Source organism: Phoxinus phoxinus (genome assembly GCF_949152265.1).
Source record: "Phoxinus phoxinus genome assembly, chromosome: 14".
Classification (NCBI taxonomy): domain Eukaryota; kingdom Metazoa; phylum Chordata; class Actinopteri; order Cypriniformes; family Leuciscidae; genus Phoxinus; species Phoxinus phoxinus.
In genome coordinates, this window is record NC_136889.1 from 25,880,164 (window position 1) to 25,895,822 (window position 15,659).

At 40.2% G+C, this 15,659-nt stretch overlaps 1 protein-coding gene across 4 annotated transcripts in view; it reads right to left on the minus strand.

Annotated features, from left to right (window-relative positions):
- Positions 1–11,110, minus strand: part of hcar1-3 (hydroxycarboxylic acid receptor 1-3) — a 44,071-nt gene extending 32,961 nt beyond the window's left edge. For 2 of the 4 annotated variants that reach the window (XR_013800259.1, XM_079635720.1), the window contains exon 1: positions 10,218–11,110. The gene's annotated coding sequence lies outside the window, so the exon portion shown is untranslated. Of the gene's footprint in view, positions 1–10,128 lie in introns of all 4 variants that reach the window. The other 2 variants (XR_013800258.1, XR_013800260.1) reach the window with 2 other exon arrangements.
- Between the last annotated feature and the right edge of the window lie 4,549 nt (positions 11,111–15,659).

Sequence of the window (15,659 nt, forward strand, 5' to 3'; positions counted from 1 at the left end):
ACAACTTGACATTAACCAATACATCATAACCTGTCAGGGTTTCTGTGAAAAGAGGAATGCGGAGAATGACCCGCCGCGGGCCCATCACCTATACTTCCCGTCTCGACATTGGAAATTGAATAAAGCGTCACTAGCCGCGTTTCCATTACCCTTCAAATTGCGCAAATTGAAATTGAAAATTAAAAATACGCACAATGGAAACACGTCAATTTCGCAAAAACTCTCGTTTTTACGCCCGCATGAGGTGGTTTTTCAGGCAATTCGAAAAAGGAATATTTCGCAAAACTGCAATGGAAACAGTTTTTGCGCATTTACAGTCACCTGACTTAGAAGACATGGTGTGTTTGGGGTCCGTGTACGCAAATAATAATAATTATCATCATTATTATAACATTTATAGGCTACATATTTAGAAGACGCTTTTATCCAAAAAAAGGAACAAAGCAATTCGTCAAATGTCATTCATAATACGGGTTAGACAATAATAATACAGGGCTGAGATTATCACAAATAAACACAATATTTTGACGCATAGGGTTTGTGTGGAGTGTGGAGCGCGCACTACATGGCACGGAGGTGCGGGCGTGAACACTTGCATTTTCCTATCAACAGTGAAACAACTTAATATACTCTATAATTTCTGGTCATACAGAAAATAATAATACATTATTTGTAACTACTTTTATTTGTGTAAACAATAACAAGAAAACGTTGTGCTTTTGTAAAATAAAATAAAACAATCAGGTGCGTTTTCACCCTCAGCTTCTAGCAACCAAGATGGCGGCGCGCACGGATGCAGCGGCTCACAGCTCTCGCTTTTGGTGCATTTTTGTTTGTTTTCTTGTGTGTTTTTTGTTTGTTGCTTCGGTGAAGCATAATTACAGCCGTCAGAACTTATTAGACATCGGATTTCAACACATGATTACAGTCACACCTGACTTTTATCGCACACACAATATCCCGAAGGATATCACCAGACCACCGGGATCTCCGTGGATTGTTGTCGGTACTGGCAGACGACGCAGACAGCGTCGGGAAAGAAAACTAAAGCGGGGCTGCCGGGCCGGCCTTCTTGCGAGACTCAGAAAACAACCACATAAGCCTTCTCTACCAAGTATGTTTCTCACAAATGCAAGATCCATAGCTCACAAAATGGACGAACTAGAGCTTTACATCGCCGGGAACCACTACATCCGCGATTGCTGTATTATGATAGTATCCGAGACCTGGCTGCCGCAGTGCAGCTGGCGGGTCACACTTTACATCACTGGGACAGAAACAACGACTCTGGTAAGAGCAAAGGGGGTGGTGTGTGTATATTTGTGCACAATGACTGGTCAAATAATAGTATAATTCTAGACAGCCACTGTTCTCCGGACCTGGAATTCATGACTGTTAAATGCCGACCGTTCTTTTTACCGCGAGAGCTAACAGTAGTGATTGTCACCGCTGTTTACATACCACCCGACTCCAATGTTAGTACAGCTCTCGCTCTCTTGCTAGATGCCATAAATAAACAGCTATGTGCTTATTCCAACGGAGTACACATTATTGCTGGAGATTTTAATCAGGCAGATTTGAAAACAGTACTTCCACATTTCTTACAACATGTTAAATGTCCGACCAGAGGGGAAAACACACTGGACCATGTGTAGACCAACATTAAACATGCATATAGAGCTATCCCTCTACCTCACCTAGGCCAATCAGACCACCTCTCTCTGCTTCTTACTCCAGCATACATCTCCCTCAGAAGACGGGAAACACCACTCATAAAGACTGTTTCTACATGACCCGAAAATGCACTCTCTCAGCTACAGGACTGCTTTACACATACTGACTGGGAAGTCTTTAAACATCACGACCTGGCTGTTCACACTGAGGCGGTACTGGCCTACATCAAGTACTGCATGGACAATGTCACAGTGAATAAAATCATCCGGGTCTTTCCAAATCAGAAGCCTTGGATGACCAGCCAAGTCTACAAACTCCTTAAAGACCGGAAAGCTGCTTTCAGGTCAGGTGATAGAGCTCTTTACAGTGCTGCTAGAGCCAACCTGAAGAGAGGAATTAAGGATGCAAAGAGGGACTACAAAAATAAGGTAGAAGATCATTTCACAAACGGCAAACGACGACAGGTATGGCAGGGATTCCAGCACCTAACAAACTTCAGAAGCAGCAGATGTGCAGCTGGAAACAGCTCGGCTCCACTGGCAGAGGAACTGAACTGCTTCTTTGCTCGTTTTGACAAACCACAGCTGCAAAAAAACACACCACCCCAGCCCACACTAGACCTTGGTACCCCCCCACTCATTGTCCAGGAGCATGAAGTGAGGTGGGTGCTTAGAACAGTGAACACACGGAAAGCTTCTGGCCCTGATGGCATCCCAGGGAAGGTGCTCAAGGGATGTGCTAATCAGCTCTCAGGAGTTTTCGCAAACCTTTTCAACCTCTCTCTGACACAAGCTTCAATTCCATCCTGCTTGAAATCCTCCACAATTATCCCCATACCAAAGAAATCAGCCACGGATAGCCTCAATGACTATCGCCCTATCGCCCTTACACCGATCATTACGAAGTGCTTTGAGAGGCTGGTGTTGCACCATCTGAAAACCTGCCTCCCCTCCACCTTCGACGAACATCAGTTTGCTTATAGAGCAAACAGATCAACTGAGGATGCAATAGCCATAGCTCTCCACGACGCGCTGTGCCATCTGGAACATCAGGAGAGCTATGTGAGGATGCTTTTTATTGATTATAGCGCAGCCTTTAATACCATCATACCGGACATCCTCTACAGCAAACTCACAGATCTGGGGCCTCATGTATCAACACAGCGTACGCACAAAAACGTTGCGTACGCCAGCTTTCACGCTCACGGTCGGATGTACTAACAGTGAAATTAACGCGAGAATGTTTCATGTCTGGCGTACGTACATTTCTCATTGTTTTTGTCCGTTGGCGACTCTTACAGGCAATGAAGTGAAGTTGCAAACATTACACAACGAATTGTTCTACAAGTCAGTGATGCGCGGGTTGATCCAAAATGAGCGGGTGCCTGCGGTCACCCGCGGTTACGAGTCATCCAAAAAATATTTTTAATGATATTCGGGTCGCGGCCGGTCGGGTCGTTTGAAATAAAGATGCCAATTAAACCTTTGTAATTTATACAGTACTAGACACAGTTGTCTATGAAATACAGGTCTACACTTTATTGGCTGAATAACTGGTGCGAAGATGACGCACAAGCTCAGTCTGCAGGCAGAGATGAAAGTGGGAAATCCTTATTTACCTTTTGAATGTTGAGCGTTATTAACTTTTGAATAAAAGCTGACGCGGGACAAAATGCCCGATTTCCCAACACGTTGAACTGAGCAATGCCATTGTTCCATTTTAATAGGCTACTTTTAAACGCATATAGCTCAGTAATGTCAGTTTTATGTATTTTCTGAGAGGGGGCGGGGGGGATTTTTGTTGGGAAATTCGGGGGAGAGACGCACACTTCGGTTAGACTGGATGAACACATGCAGCATCCTAATTGTTAAGGAAATGAAACAAAATAAATGAATAAATCAAGCCTTTATTACATAACACTAGGCTATATCATACAGCATTCAGAAAAATGTGCACCCCTAGTTCCTCCGTCTATGGCACAATGACGCTACGATGAGCATTTACTAGCTACTTTAAAAAAGGAAGCGGGTCGGGTACAATATTTTCTTTCTTTTTTTTTGCGTTCCGAGTTGCGGGCGGGTTTTCTGGCCATTTACAGTGCGACTTTCAGATCCCACCGCATTGACGGCATCAGCCAAACTCTCCCACTCATATTTTTTTCCTTTTGTTATTAATTCCGGAGGACTAAGTTCCAAATAAAATATTTTTTCTCGTTTCTACCTCCGATAGTAGCACCTCCAATTCACTTTCTGTAAAGTTTCGTTTCTTGCCGCTTGCTTTTAGACATTTTCTTGCTGCTTTCTTTTGCCAAAGTGGACTCATTACCATATTTAAATGTATTTAATTAAGGTAGGAGACTGGATGGGGCGTTGTGCTCGTGCATGTGCACTCAATTTTACGTTAATTGGGATGTACAAAGAGAATATGCGTGGGATCCTTCGTACGCAGAAATTCATACACAAACAACAGAGATTCATCAAAACACAGAGATTCATCAAAAACAACACATCTGGTTTTTTTTGTGCGTACGCAGATTTACAGCTTTGTCCGTACGCAATGTTTTAGTATGAATTCAACGCAAGTCTTTGTACATGAGGCCCCTGGGCTTTCCTTTACTCACTTGTAATTGGATCAGGAACTTCCTGACGGATCGCCCTCAGACTGTTAAAATGGGTCCCCATTTCTCTTCCACCCGCACGCTCAGCACTGGCTCCCCTCAAGGATGTGTGCTGAGCCCAATTCTGTACTCTCTCTATACGCATGACTGTCGCCCAGTCCATCACCAGAACAACATCATCAAATTCGCAGATGATACTACAGTGGTGGGTCTAATCTCAAAGGGGGATGAGGCTGTCTATAGAAATGAAATCCTGAGATTGTCAGAGTGGTGTTTAGCCAATAACCTGACACTAAATACCACCAAAACAAAAGAAATCATCCTCGACTTTAGAAGGCGCAGGGCAGACCCCGCTGCCCTCTACATCAATGGAGACTGCGTAGAGAGGGTCCAAACATTCAAATTCCTTGGCACAACCATCTCAGCAGACCTCAAATGGTCAGACAACACCACAGCAATCTTCAAGAAGGCACAGCAGCGCCTTCACTTCTTGAGAGTGTTAAAGAAGAACAACCTAAAGGAGAAGCTGCTGGAGACTTTCTATCGCTCTGCAGTGGAGAGCCTGCTGACATATTGTATCTCAGTATGGTACTGTAGCTTTACTGAGGCAGAGAGAAAGGGAATACAGCGGATCATAAACACCGCGCAGAGGATTATTGGCTGCCCTCTTCCCTCCCTAAAGGACCTTTACAACTCCCGCTGCCTCAGCAGAGCCCAGAACATTATAAAAGACCACTCTCACCCTGGTTCCCACCTGTTTAAACTGCTGCCCTCTGGTAGGCGCTACAGATGTTTTAAGTCAAGGACAAATAGACTCAATGACAGCTTTTTCCCCAGAGCAATAATTACATTGAACACGCATATGCACTGACGCACTGACTTATTTTTTGTCTAAGTTTAAATATTTTAATTGTGTATTACTTCGTATTATGTATACTTTTAATCTTTTATTTATTTTTTTAATGTACCATGCACCTTATGCAGAAGCTCTGAAATTTCGTTGTATCTTGTGTACAATGACAATAAAGAAATTCAAATTCAAATTTCATGATCTCCGTGAACTGGAGCGCGAGAACTGAAACAAAATATAGCCTATAGGCTAAAGCTTGAAATGTCTACTTTAAAACGAACAAATTCGAATCGAAAGCTAATACATTTTGTTCTGATTAAGTAATCCGTATGAAAGGTGCATTTCTCTCTAAAAGCGCATCTGCTTAACAGCAGAGATGGTAATGTTTTTAGCCGAGTTAGAAAACAATAGTTTAATAATATTAATGGCTCTTCTTATTCAGCACTGCGGGAAAATGTCAATTCCAGGTTCTAATTTGGCCTTAGAAAACCAGTAAAATCAACATGTTTTCCATATTAATTTGTGAATATTTTACATGTTTAATAAAGGGGGAAAAAGTCATTAAACAAACATCTGAAAATTCGTCGATATTTACTTTTTGGCGCAGCAGTTGGTGTAGCCAGTTCAAATTAAAATTTTGGTGTTCAACTTTGCGTTTTAAAAAGACAACCGTTCATTTTTCGTTTTTTTAAATTACGGGTTTAAAAAGGAAAAAAAACGAATGGACAAAAAAGTAGCCTACATGGATCGTTTGGAATAGGAGACAGAGTTCTTTATTAAATTCATAAAAGAAACAATAATTAGCCTATAGGAATAGCCTACTGGATTCTAAACTTCAAAGAAATGCCACAATCAAAACCTCAGAGCAGAAATGAGGGTGAAACACCCAGAAACTCCTTATATATCGTTCGGAGTATAAGGGTCTTTCCCTGCCATTAATGCTTGGATAACACGTACGTCTCCTTCCATTAATAATAATAATGTCTAATGCGGTGGCTGTGAGATTATATAGCTAAACCAACGTCCGTTGCCGTGATTTTTGGAATGACTTATCGCGCGAGAAAAAAGGACGTTTTAGTTGCATAACATTGGTTAATGGAAACGCCGTCATTACGCCGCCGTTTTTTATCGATATTTAGATAATAGCGCAAAACATTTGTGCAAATCTGTAATGGAAACGCGGCTACTGGTAGAAATGGGAGGAGAAGACTCCGTGGTAAATATTTCACGTAATTAACGCAGCATCCGTTTTTTCTGTCATCCTTTGGCTGGCGTTACATTATATGATGCACTTTTATTCTTGCAAATGCTTTTAAACCATTCACGCAAAGACAAATTGAGCGCCAAAATCGAGTTCTCTTTCCGCTTGAAGTTGACCGAACTAACACACGCAATTCTGCAAAAATGTCCGTTTTGTCAAGTATCCTCATAAGAGCAGACTGAGCACTCTTAAATGAGTTAAATAGTTTTAAATGAACATAAAGAAGAGTTGTGAGAGAATGAGGCGCGTGTGAGATCCGCGGCGGCTGCTCTTAAAGGGACAGCAGCCAAATTAAGCTTTCTGTCTGTAAAGTTAATCAAAGAACAAAGGGAACAGAGAAAAACACTCACTGCTCTTGACAAAAGAACATTTGTAACTTTAATAAGGACTCATCTATGTATAATTCAACATTTATGCAGTGCAAACTGTTTGATAACTTTATTAACTTTCTGTATATTTCCTACCTTTTAGACAAATATTTAAAATATACTGTCTTTGATGTTTCTACATTAATTTGGAGATAAAATTTGAAATTATGACATTATAAAATATATTAAAAACATAAGGTTTTTATCGTGAGTAATCACAGAATTTTTTTTGTTTCTAACCAATATTTTTTTTTTTTTTGCAGGCATCAGTGATCCGCTATCAATATGTGGGAGACTTCCGGGAGACTTGGGATGTCTGTATTTCTATACTGAAATAATATTGGCATTATAATTATTGATTTTTCATTAGGCAATTTTTTTGGTGCCCCCTCACGCGTGATGTGCGTGGTGGGAGCGGCGGCGCTGACAGGCGGTATGGTGTAAAGCTGCTGTTTAAATGTGTTCGGCTTTTCTGTTTACAGAAACATGTTCTCTAATCTGTTTAGAAGATTTCATACAAATTAAATATATTAAAGTTTTATTTCATTTTGTTTATTTCATATGATTATGATGACCAACACCAACACTGTTTTACTTTGGCACTTTGGCTAAGAATAGTTGACTTAAAAGATTGCGAACCAAAATTCTTATAAGTTGTTTTATAAAAAATATATTTATTTTAAGTTATATTGTTGTAAACCAATCAGGGGGGTCGGTGTAAAGCTGCTGTTTTATTTTAAAGGGGGGGTAAAATACTTAGTTTCAGTCAATCTCATGTTAATCTTGAGTACCTATAGAGTAATAGTGCGTCCTTAATATCTCCAAAAAGTCTTTAGTTTCATCATATTTATAAAATAAAAATACAGCTTTCCGATTCTAACCGGAAAAAGCCGAGGTCCTTGATTCTGGGCGTGGGCGGAGCTATAGAGTCAAGCGGGAGCGCCCGGGAAGGTTTGCTTATTATCGATCGTGGTGCGGTAGGCCATATTACTATATATATAGTATTTGGTTTGCAAATCCAGCGACGACCTGGGCCTTGTTAATAAAACATTCGTCACTGAAATGACCAGAACACAAAACCGCACTTGCCACACTCCTTTGCTGTCCCGGAAATACAAACTGCATCCACTGTTCCAGTAACACTGGGTTCTTTGGGAAGCTGAACAAGGTAAACTTTCCCTCACATCCCAAAACACACTTTTTTGGAGACATTCTTGACATCAACCATTCCTATTTAGCGCTGCTGATGATGATTTCCGGTAGTAGCGCGTCGATGCATAGATATTATATAGAGATATATGATGTCTATGCGCCGATGAGCGCGGTCTTTCTCTCCTCTGGTCGACGTGTGCGTGAACGCGCTTTTCCGAGAGCAATGCTCATATAAGGAGTTCCACTCTGGTCTACGTCATTAGATCTACGATAGAAAAAAACCAGCCGAAACGTGTTGCAATCCGGAAGTATGATTTTCAGCACAGAAATTCTCTGTTATTCGTTCAAAATAACTTTTCAAACTTTGGCCATTATTAGCATGAGAATCCATCTCTTTAACACTGTAAACAACTCTGAATACATGAAACACCATTGTACCCCCCCTTTAAAATGTGTTCTGCTTTTGTGTTTACAGAAATGTTCTAATTTTGGAATAAAATATTAAGTGACCTTTTTGTCACTTGTAATGAATCTTGCTTATTAGTTAACCCTCTGGAGTCTAAGGTGTTTTTGGGGTCCTTGAGATGTTTTGACATGACCTGATATTTGCTTCAGTTGCTTATAAACAGATTAATGGCAAAGGTGTAATTACACTCTATTTAGCACGAACATGTCTATCATAATATGTGAGCAACATGCATGTACATGTTTGCATTTTTGAGAGAATATTATTTATGCATGGTTATTCAAAAAACTAAAACTTAAATTGTCTGATATAAGACCACAAACGACAAACTTCACATATTCCCACAATACTTTTGACTAATGGGTGCTGTCGGCTAAAGTGTTTACTTTAAAATGATCTGAAAATCATCCGGGCTAATCGTTCACATTAAACAATAGATTGATTTAAATTTTGTAAGACACTTTTTGTTTGGAAAGGCAATATGCAGGTGGGCGTGAATGATCCAACAAGGTCATGAATAATGTCCTCATTCCCACCTGGAGAAGACAAAGAGCTGCTAATGCTGCATACTAATGAGCAATTCATAGAGCCCCTTTCACACAGAGATTCCGGAAAATACACGGATAAAGTGACCCGGGATTTGACCCGGGTTCGTTTGAAAATGGTTCATTCACACTGCCAGTGATTTGCCGGAATCAGAGAGCGCGTTCACACACAACCCGGGTATGTCCCGGATAGACGCGTGACGTTATGATCTTCGGCGCGGATTGCAAGGAGCTCTCGGGTCTCTGCTTCAGTCCAGTTTGTAGACATCTTTTCGTTCTTTCTTGTATCGATGACGAACACAAACTTTCTTCAGTGGCACGATAACTACGTCATTGCGAAGGCTCGTGCATCATCACTACGACACACCCCTTACGGCATTTGTCCTGGCTTTTGTTCACACAGCGCGCGTTCCGGGTCTGAACACGGCAATGTTACTAGGTCCCCAACCCGGCATCGATCCCGGCATTAAACCCGGGTCGTGTTTGCGTTCACACAGAAGGCGTTCCGGCAATTTGCCGGGTTCAAAGTGCTGTGTGAATGGGATTTAAGTGTCACTGAGCCACAAGATGCAAAGACAACACACACACACACACACACACACATATACACACACACATATATATATATATATATATATTTATATATATATATAGCCTATATATATATATATATATATATATATATATATATATACACACACACACACATATATATATATATGTAACCCTACCTGTCTTTCTTGAAACTAAGTAGGACAGCGCTCCAGATTCATTAACTAAATGCCTACTGATGTTGAAGTTAGGCCCCTCCACAGTCACAATGATGATTTGCTTTTGAAAAGTTATGCAGAATTAACTCTATACGCACCACTTTAACTAATCAAGTTAGCAAACACTTTTGAAAGAATAAAACACTTTTAGAAGTACCAAAAAAAAAGGATTTAATTGGAATAATTGGATTAGTTGGAGTTATTAAATGATAACTAGCTTAACAATGAATTTCAGTATGTGAAGTATTCACACAATCACATTTCCAGTAAATCTGACACAATTTAACACCTTATGTGCAATATACAGTTGACAGACCTACTGAAATTAGTCTCTAGGTAAAATACACTCAGTATAGACTGAACCAATGTGATGAATACATACAATAACTCACACAGATTATACCAAATATACTCTGAATACTCACATCATATTTTCAGTGCACTGAATACTCTTAAATTAACCAATATTTAATGCGGTGGGCCCACACTCACACCAGTCATTCACACAACCCACCCCGTTGCAGGCCTGAATCGTGGCTCGTGTTCGTGGTGGCCGGGAAACTGAAAAATGGCCCCTTCACTCTCCTGAGCACAAAACAAATCAAACAAGATACCTCAATTCCACGTGCAACCATACAGCAATTCCGGATTCCTTTCGCAGGCCTATGCGCAGGCCTCGCGCAGCTCCTTGTCCTCTCTCTCCCTCGTCAGCCGACGAAACGCACCTCCCACGCCGCCAGAGGAACCCCAAATAACGCGGGTATTTGGGGCGCTATCTGGTCCTCAAGGTCTCCCTCGTTGATAAGGAAAACAACTGCGTTAACAGTCTTTAGTCTTGTGGTTTAACTGTTGCTTTAGATTATCAGTTCAGATAATTAAACAGCCTGTATTCGCGCCTGAACGGCAGATTAACAACACGGCCGTAAAAAACCTCGCGGCGATCTCAAAGTAAACACAACTGAATAATTCTTGTGTCAGTGTTTCACACCCGATCTACATAACAGTTTAAGATTTTTAAACTTGTAAATCATTAACCAACTCACTCTCTTACCGCAAGTGCGTCTCTCACATTCTCATGTCTCTAACTGAACTCCCGCACTTGTCAAAAGCGTCTCTCATCCCTCTGGAACAACCACTCACATTAAACAAAACACCAGTCAGGGCGGGACTTAATACACATAAACCAATAAAATAATAAAACACCTAACTTGTTGGTTAATGCCACATTTTGCACATGTACATCGCAATCAAACTTGACATAGGAACGAACGTTCTTAAAGGAACACACACCTTTAAACATACTATACTGAGATGTATATTTAATTCACATTTTAGCTCTGGATTAGAACTAAATAAGAACGAATAAATTTAGATAACCCATTAACTGAATAATTGTATTTTACTGGGTTACATATATATATATACACACACACACACACACACACACACACACACACACATACATATATATATATATATATATATATATATATATATATATATATATATATATATATATATATAACTACAGAATTGGTTCAGAGTTGGAAACATCTTGAAAAAAGTGTATTTTTCCACAAACTGTGTATGCTTGCAAATTGTATAATATCAAAGGTAAACATTTCTAGTAATTGTGCAGTTAATTCTCATTCGTATTTTCAGAAAGTTTTGGATGTAGGCTATCCTCTCCCCAAATTTGTCACTAATAAAACACAAAAATAATTTAAAGACAAGGCTTATATTGATATTTTAAGATTTTGTTTGCACCTTGTAAATTAGGTTTTGATGTGGCAGTAAAAACTTTATAATATATCCAAAACGAAATGTTGTCTTTCATATTTAGTCTGTAACATATTGTCTTTTATAGGCTAATATATATTAGGGCATAAATGTTAATTTGCAGTTTAATATGTTGCTTATCCAAAGACATTTTATTTCAACGTATTCAGTCGATTTTTACTCATCTCAGTAGGCAATATAGATAGTTTCATTCACACACAGACACGCGCGAGCTGTAGCAGCTAAACAACAACATGCGTCTGTGCCGTTCATTCATTCAAACACAGAAACGCGATTCAAATTTAAACAGTCTTTTGCGGTTTACAGACACCATTTCATATCGCGATTAGAACAAAGCACTTACTGATGATCTGCAGCTGGACCCGTTGTTCGGCTACTCTAGCACGTTTGAGGTAAAATTTCCAGGATTATCACGATATTATTATTCCTCACAGCGAGTGTGTTATCCAGCTGTTGTGGGCGTTGACTGGTTTCCATGTGTTGCTTCAGATTATCTGCGTTTGAATAGGGCGCGCTCTCGATGGGCGTGTCACATTAGCAGAGTAATGAGGTGCCAGAACGATAATGAGACCGGCTGATCTCTCGCTCTTTATATATAGATTACATAAACAGAGAATATTTCTTTTAGTTTTGAATTAGATAATTTAAAACTACACACTTAAATGATTACAGAGATATATAGCTCATGTCTGAGTGAATAGTATTCGCTGAGTTTTGTTTGAGTTTAGAGAAGTGCTTCAGAAAAAAAGTTCACGGAGACGGAGAGGCAGAAAGCACTCCCTGTTTACTTTCTTTATTTTACAAAAGCACAATGTTTTATTTCGATTGTAAGTGGACACATAAAAAAGTAGACATTTAACAGCTTATTTTTTCATATTTCTTAAGGCTGTATGACCAAAACTGACGGAGTATTTTAGGTCTATTTTGCTGCTATGTAAAAAAAAACGAGCAAAACGCGCCCACGCGTTTGCCGACCTCAGGGGGTTAAATTATTAATATCATGGAATGATAATTATTTACTTTAGCCTGGAGTTATGGCTCTCAATATCGCAATATATATCGTTGGGGAAAAAAATATAGCAATGTAATTTTTTCCAATATCGTGCAGCCCTATCCTGTACGTTCCAGTAACAGTCATCACAGACTACACGGGAGCCCCAGGCCAAGTTAAGCAGCAGCAAGGTTATGAAAGACCCTTGTGATACGACAGTGGAGATACCCGCTTTAGCCCTCAGCAGAGATATGCTGCATACGATGACTCAGTGCCTTCTCAGAAAATGCGATGACTCAGAAAATGGGTTCATCTGCTTAATCCTACGCACCAAGACATTGAGTTGCCCAAACAGACCCATTTAGGTCAGTTCTACACTGTGCGTGACATGCTGTCTGATTTCTATAAGCCTGTGGACGGTCTTGTAGCTCAGGTTAGCCTGCCAAGCCCTTCTTGCCATTTACCTGATGTTCACATGGGTACAGACACTCTTACTCCCAATGAGTTCGAAGTAGTTAACTCCCTCCTAAGAGAGAACTGCGATGTCTTCAGTACTTCCTCTACTGATTTAGGTAGAACTGATTTGATCAAGCATAGCATACAAACATCCTCCACATCCCCTTTGCGTTAGAGAGCATACTGTACATCTCCTGTCCTACGAGAGGAAATTCCTGAAACTCCTTGATGCTGACTTAATTGAGCCTAGCGATAGCCCATTGGCCTCCCCAGTGATACTTGTTGGTAAGAAGGACGGGTCTTACAGATTTTGTATTGATTATAGGCGTTTGAACTCGATTACCATCAAAGATGCACATCCACTGCCACGTGTGGATGACAGTTTAGATGTCCTCTCTGGAGCCACCTTGTTTAGCACTCTAGATTTGTCAAGTGGCTATTGGCAGACTTAAATGGATGATGCTAGTAAAGAAAAAACTGCCTTTACAACGGGAGATTCCCTCTATCAATTTAAGGTCATGCCAATGGGCCTTACTAATGCACCCCCCCCCCCAACATTTCAGAGGTTGATGGAGCTTGTTCTCCGTGGCCTCCATTGGTCTAAGACTCTGGTTTATCTCGATGACATCATAGTCTTCAGTCAGACATTTAAAGATCACATTAACAATCTCTCTGAAGTGTTTGGTAGATTGCGGCAGGCTGGTCTCAAACTCCATCATCAAAAGTGTCAGTTTTTCAAGCAATCTGTACTCTTTTTAGGACACGTGGTTTCAAAGGATGGCATTCAACCTGACCCCAAAGTGACTGAGAAAGGGCTGAATTAGCCTCGTCCAAGTACACCTACAGAGGTTAGAGCTTTCATAGGCCTCTGATCATAATATCGCCAGTTTATCAGAGACTATGCGGAAAAAGCAGCCCCTTTACACATTCTGACGAGGAAACATACCAAATTCACATGGAGTGAACAATGTGAGGACACATTTCAGTATTTTCGCCATGCTCTATCCTCCCCTCCTATTCTCACCTACCCTGATTTCAGCAAGTCTTTTATTCTCTATTCGGATGCATCTCACCATGCGATTGGCTCCGTACTAGCACAACAGCAACAGGTTGTTGAAAAGGTAGTTGCCTATGCCAGTCATGTGCTAAGCACAACAGAGTGTAACTGGTCAATCTTTGACAGAGAATGGTGGGCTATTGTTTGGTCCGTTAGACATTTCTCACACTACTTGCAAGGATGCCACTTTGTGGTTGTGTAGCATCCAGTCAATATTGAGAAGGCCAAAACTGATGGTTAAATGACTTTTATTGCCGTCCATGTCATCAACCAACGTAAGAGCTGGGTAAAAACAGATAAACCATGCATTACCATCCCATTTCGACCGTTACACAGCTCATTACATTAGTTTCAATCTACTAGCATTACCAAATTATACATTTTACGATAAACATTTCAAGTAGCTCAAAAATATTTTGTTAACTCTACAAACCTTGTTCCCCAATTGACCGAAGCTAAACCTAGTAGTCTTAACAGTTTTTAATCGTGAACCTTTTCAGACTTTTCTTTTTGTCTTTTTCGCCGTTCTTCAAGCTAATTTCCGTTACCATACTTCCGGTTTCTATGGTTACCAAGTAGAAGCTCGATACCGTAATAATAAAAGATTATAGCGTAGCTATAATCAAAATAGTGCTGAACTACTCTGTTAGCCTTTACACTCCCACCAAATTATTTGCTGTTACACACATAAAACACAAATCATTTCTTCAAGTTACTTAACCAAAATATAGAAATAACCTTGTAAACATGTTACATTTGTAACTTTAACATTTCAACACACTTAAGCATTGTAAATTTACTTTTCACAATCTTCTAGTAGCAGAAATAACTGGGCGTTCTACTACAGACATTTTGTTCACACGTTGACTCCTTTTGGTAAGATTTCTGTCTGTAAAGCCTATTTTGACCTTTCTGACAAGTACATCTGCATCTTTCACAGTGTCCAAGATTCGTCCAAGTTTCTGGGATTGGGGTTGCATTTCATCCTTGTCCATTACTATGTCGCCTATTTGCATGTTTCTTTTAGGCTTGTGCCATCTTTGTCTGACCATTATGTTCTGCAGGTACTCCCTTTTCCATCTGCTCCAAAACTGTTCGAGCTCCAAATATTCAAGTATCGGGCGTCAAGTATTATGCTCCAAATACTTGACGCCATCGTTTTTGTGCATACAAGTCCTCCTTAAAGAACTGTCCTGGGGGAGGCAGAGGAATTGAGGTTTTCATTGTGATAAGATGATTCGGAGTTAGCGGCTCCAAACTGTTTGGATCGTTAAGACTGTCTGTTGTAAGGGGGCGGCTCTTTACTATAGCAGCTGCTTCATACAAGAAGGTTCTGAGTGAAGAGTCGGTAAGTCGACCTGGTGTGAGAGCCAATGTTGCATTAACCCTCTGGGGACCAAAAACGCGCCGGCGCGTTTGCCTCGGTTTTTTTCACATAGCAGCAAAATAGACTTAAAATATTTTTTGTCATACAGGCTTAAGAAATATGAAAAAATAAACTGTTAAATGTCTTCTTATTTATGGATTCACTTAAAATCGAAATAAAACATTGTGCTTTTGTAAAATAAAGAAAGTAAACAGGGTGGGCTTTCTGCCTCTCCGTCTCTGTGAACTTTTTTTCTAGTGCACGTCTGTAAACTTAAACAAAACTC